The sequence below is a fragment of the Meriones unguiculatus genome (assembly GCF_030254825.1).
Source record: "Meriones unguiculatus strain TT.TT164.6M chromosome Y unlocalized genomic scaffold, Bangor_MerUng_6.1 ChrY_unordered_Scaffold_35, whole genome shotgun sequence".
Classification (NCBI taxonomy): Eukaryota; Metazoa; Chordata; class Mammalia; order Rodentia; family Muridae; genus Meriones; species Meriones unguiculatus.
In genome coordinates, this window is record NW_026843712.1 from 357,490 (window position 1) to 363,565 (window position 6,076).

Sequence of the window (6,076 nt, forward strand, 5' to 3'; positions counted from 1 at the left end):
TTGGCTGTGGTATAGGATTGCAGCAGTGAGGTTCTTGTGCTAAGAAAGAGCTACCAGGGAGCATCCTGAAAGATGCTTCCCAGCATCTCTTGCTGCAGCACGACAAGGACATTTTGCACCATAGAGGGAGGGAGTTAGCATGGATGGAGACAGGACCCTGAAGGGCCCAAGGCACAGGGCATTCTACAAAACAGGAATCTAGGCAAAGGCTGGTTTAAAAAGACTCAAAGACTCCAGAATCCCCAGTCTGGTGGTCTGTGTCTTCACACAGCATATACTGCTGAGAGAAGACTGGCCATCATGGCAGCTGGGTAAGTATAGACATTGTATGAAATCCAGCCTAACAGTGAGCAGGAGACAGGAGCAGTAGCTACTGGCTGAATTTCCTATATGCTCCTCCTGGCTTGAGGGGGAGGAAGGCTGGAGCACTTCCACTGGACTGGAATACTCTCTTTTATATTCACAATGTCAGTGCAGGAGACAGTGTTTGAGGCACCCAGGTCCCTGAGAGGTCTTTGGTTGGTATGTTGTATTGCCTGATATGAGTGATTGTTCACCTTTCTCTGAAGAGTGGTTTGTCCTGCAGGCAGGGTGTGTTGTCTGCCTGACTGATAGCCAGGCCAACAAAAGAGCTAGAGCATAGGGCTGTTCTGCTTTGGCCCAAAGCTGAGTGTGTGTGGGAGGGGAGGGGATGCCTCAAAGCCCTTGTGCCATGCTGTGGGTTCTGACACTGGCAATGGGGTCTTTTCCTTGGGATCCAGGTGCTTTTGTGAAAAGAGGCCATCTCCAAACCAGGGCTAAGATAGCTTAGGTTGGGCGGCAGGACAGAAGGGTGGAGGGCCAAAAGCTCCATAGGAACTTGTCCTCCTTAGCCTGTGCCATATTCCTTTGGGTTGGCCATTTGTATTGACTGGCAGAATAAGGAAGGTATCCAGGGTACAGTATGCAGGCAAGAAGAAGATAGAGCCATGGCCACAGTCCGCTTAACACACAGTATGTCAGGGCTCTGGCAGGCAAAGGAGTCTGTCCTGAGCTCTCTTTAGTTGGGAGAAGGAGGACTACAGGTGCTGGGATCTGGATGCCTGGGAAAGTGTGGCAGGAGGAAGGAGACAGGACTGGGACTGGAGTGCCATTCAGGGACGCTACTCTGTTAGGCCTTGGTAGGCATGAGCTCTTAGGAAGCTGAGGGAAGTATCCTTGCCCTATCTCTGTTCCTCAATGTAAGATCCTGATACCCAGAAACACAATTTTCCTGGGAGTCTCAGGGCATGGCCCTCGGGTCCACAGTAAATTCCCTGTTGAGAAAGACACAAGCTTTACAACTATCTAAACTCCAGATCGGAAACTGGAACCAAAGATCACAACACCCACCTCACAGAGACAAGCCAGGAATCAACAGCAAGAACTATAATCACTCTAAACACAAGAGGCCTAGATAAGGCCTGGGTAAGAACACAGTATCACCCAGGCACACCATCTCCCCTAGTCAGGTATCCTACCAAAGCAGGCTCAAAGTATTTCAGCAATAGCTGGAGCTTAAGAAAAAATATCTTATAACTGCCTTACACTAAGATGATAGAGGGCCTTAAAGAGGAAATGAATAAATCACTTAAATAAATCCAGGAAAACACAAACAGTGTGTAGAAATGAGTAAGTAAATCTATTAAGGAGATCCAGCAATACACAAATAGTTGAAGGACATAAAAAAACAACAACAAAAACAAACACAATCCTTCAAGACTTGAAAGTGGAAAGAGAATCAAAATAAAACCTAAGTTAAGGGAATGCTGGAAATGAAAAGTCTGAGATTCAAACAACAACTACAGAGGAAAGCTTCACCAAGAACATACAACTGATGGAAGATAGAATTTCTGGTCATAAATATAGGACAGAGATTTGCACCTAACTCTCCAAAGAAAACATTTACTTGCTTTCACAAAATATCCAGGATATCTGGGACACTATGAAAAGAGCAAATCTAAGATTAACAGGAGTGGAGCAAGTAGAAGAAATGTTTTCAACAAAACCAAAGAAGAGAACTCTCCTAACCTAAAGAAAGATATGCCTATAATGGAACAAGGAGGATGCAGAACACATATATTTGGACAAAAACAAAAACAACAACAACAACAAAAAAAACAAAGAAACAAAAACAAAACAAAACAAAACAAAAAAAAACCCAAACAAACAGAGAGTCCATGTGGCACATAATGACCAAAACAGTAAACGAACAGAACAAAGAAAGATACTTAAAGCCACCAGGGAAAAGACCAAGAAACAAAAAAGGCAGATCTATCAGAATTAATACCTGACTTCTCTGTGGAGACTCCTAAAGCCAGGAGGACCTGGACAGATGATAATTTACAAGTTCCAAGGGAACACACATAGCAGCACAGAATACGACACCCAGGAAAATGTTCCATCATGATTTACAGAGAGAGAAAGAGAAAAAAAAAAAGACAGACAACAATTATTACCAAATTTAATCAGCACTTATCTACAAAACTAGCCTGAAAGCAGGTGCTGGAAGGAAAACTTCAGAAGACTGATGCTGGCTGATGGTGGCCACACAGTATCTGCAGGGAACAGTGTATGAGGGCTTCACTGATGGGCCTCTACTGACAAGGCCCATGGAAACCCCTTCCCACTTGGCAAGGACCTGTGGAGAATTTGGTGGCTTCTATGCTTATTACCTGGATCATGTGCTGCAAGCTCTCCTTGCTTTTGCTATGCTGTTTACACTTATAACAGTTCATATTTTGTCAGCCACGGGCAGGTCTAGGATCACACAGGATTACAGGCCTGAGGATGATTCTATCTTTTCTCAGTACTATTTCAAGGGGGTAATACCCTCCCCTCCCCTCCCTCTCCTCTCCCTCCTCTCCCTCTCTCCTCTCCCTCCTCTCCCTCTCTCCTCTCCCTCCCTGCCCTCCCTCTCTCCATTCCTCTCTACTCCACTCATCTCCCCTCCCCTCCTCTCCTCCATAGAACCTCCAGATAAGATCATGAATCCTGGGGATTTGGGGACACGTAGTCATGTCCCTCCCTAGAGAAACAGCTGCAGTCACACTGAGTAAGTAGCACTGTGGCACACTGTGGCAGTAGAGGAGAGCAATGGGTCCTGCTGGAGTAACTATTCTGAACACTTAAAAAACAGTTCTTGGGAAGATGGTATCAGGGACAGATTGGTGCATATCAGGAACGTTTGCTTGGTACAATGAGCATGTCTGTACCTGCCCTTACAAATGTATTATGGCAGAAGGGTGCTGTTTGATGACTGGACTTGCACCCACAAGTGGTCATTCTGTCTCTCACCTTACTTTAACCGCGTAAGCCACATTTGCTGCCAGCTGGGTTTGTGCTCATGTCCACAGGACATGCCTGGCTAGACGTTTATTTTTGGCTTGCCAAACTATAAGTACTATACAAAGTATGAACACTATACTTTGTAGTAGAACGCAAAGCGTGACTGATGCAGTGGGAGGGAGGAAGGAGGAAGGGAAACTTTGTGTATTGGGGGCTTTGTGTAAAGAGGGGGCTTACGGTGGTATATAAGTAGAATAACCAGTGATGTCTCTGATCAGACAAGCAGGACTATTACTGTATGCAATACAGTAATGTATGAAATACAGATGTCTCGAGTGATTGAAGGTCATTGGCTTGAACATCGACACATGGTCAGCTTCTTCACTTTTGCCAACCTCACACATGTATCCTCATGTTGCAGAACCCCGCTGTCCCTGGTCCCAGGCAACTAGTTATCTATCTTCATTTGTTATTTAATTTCTAACATGGGGCTCGGCGTCCCACATGAAGCTGGCAGATTGAGCCTGTCCAGCAGGCTGACTCGCTCCAAGGATCCCCTGTATCCAACTTCCAGATGCTGGAATTACTGGTATTTATGTGGGTACTGGGGATCTTCCCAGTGCTGTAGCAAGCACTCTGCTAACTCGGCCATCTCCCTAGCCCTTTGCCTATTACTACAGGGCTTTCCCCTTCACAAAGCACAGTATGTACACTTGCAGAGAAGTGACAAGGCAAAGGAAACTATGAATCAAACCTGGGTTCTCTACAGGAACAGTATGCTCTTCGTGCTCTTAACTTCTGAGTCATCCTGACAAGCAGGGTTTTCTATATTTTTGCTTCTTTATTGCTGAGACTAGGGTTTTTCTATGTTGCATTGACACTCCTGGAACTCACCATGTAGACCAAGCATGTCAACTCAGAGATCTGCCTGTGTCTGCCCCCTCCACCCAGTGATAGGATTAAAAGCATGTGCAAAGGCCCACTCCTGTGTGTGTCTGTCTATCTGTGTGTGTCAAGAATTTAAACACACAAGGGAAAGCATCCTCTGTAAACTACATCCACGGGAAAATAAAGAACTGTCAAGGATTGAAGATGTGTTGAAGATGCAAATAAGGAAAAAAATAAACAAGTAATTCCCAGAACTATCAAGTACTCTCGGACCTGATCATGTCCACAAGAACATTTAAGAATCCCTGTGGTAAAACAAGGAAATAGAAAGGAAGGAGAAAAACTAATATTCAATGGAATCATGGCGCCAGACTCCCCAAATCCATGGAAATGTGTGCACATGCAAAGAGGAGGGACATTTAGAAGTCAAAATGGACATGACCAAAAAGGGTCCTTTCTGGTCATCTGGTCACACCGTATTTAAAAAAACCTGCTACTGGAAACCTAGCTCGGGGCTCGAGGATAATGAAGTCATAGACCTTTTAGAGGAACCTACAACAACTTTACTAAATCATCATAATCCCTGACTACATTCTCAACACTTTGTCCCTACATGCACAGACATCTAACTGCTCACCGTTCATCAAAGAAACCTCTCTGCAACAGATAAAGACCTTTGCAGAAAACAATACCCAATCAAAATGCAAAAGGTTGTGGAGCCCCATGCCAATACATATATTTGTAAATGCAGTTTCTGCACCTAAGGTCACGAATCACTGCAGAGGAGAGAAAAGGAAGAGTCTAAGAGCTGGAAGTCATGACTGTGAGGATGTATCTTCTTGGAATGTTGTGTACCTGAAGATGAGCTGAACAAGAACTGTAATAATACACTTGATGGTGTGGACAGGGAAGTGCCTTCCACCCTAGACAAAAAAAAAAAAAAAAAAACTAAATGCAACTGAGGAATGCTGAGAATGGAAAGACAATCCTTTCCAGGGAGGAGCACACCTACTCTTTATCTAATCCCAAATGGGCAGCCCTGCAGACCAAAATACAAGTAACAGTATAGAGACCGAGCAGTTGGTGTTTATGAATGTATATGTATATACATACATGCAACAACAATTAATTCAAGAACAGCCACAAATTTCAAAGTGCAAAGAAGAGTGCATCAGAGCGTTTAGAGGAAGGAAGGGAAATGATTTAATCATGTCATTGCCTCACAGAGGAAAAGCTATGAGGTGAGGACAGTCTGGGACTAAATGTATCTTACAGGAAGAAAATTTTGTAAGAAAAGAAAAGCTTAGAAAGGCAGAGATATTACAAACACCGAATGAAGAAAGAGAAAATGATAACATATTTACAAATGCATTTTCTCCAGAATTGCTCCAAGACTAGACCCCTAATAGCTTGGAAAACATTACCCGTTGTCATATTTCCACCACGAGAAGAAGTAACAGCCAACCACATCACTACAATGAGCAGAGTTTTCTTTGTAAACCAATCTAACTCTTCATAACGCCTTCCAAGGTAAGTGTAAACAACAAGCCATTCGTGATCAGGAGGTCAGCACTGCAGAAAATAAAGGAATGTAAAATACAGATGAGGGAGCAAGGTATCCGAAATCACACCGCCTCGGGAATGAACACCTTTCCCGAAACCAGGAAAACTGCAAACATTTCAACTCAATACCACAAAGTCACCAGGAGAGTAGGACAGGAGAAAAGTCCTGAGTGAAGCAGAAGCGCCGGAGGGGTGCTTACAAGAGAGAGCACCCCTGGCCTAATGATACCCCTAAATGTCATTATTCAGCTGTCGAAAATAAAAGAGGCACATTTCATGACTGCCTAGCCAACAACAGCAATACCTAAAACTTAGGCAG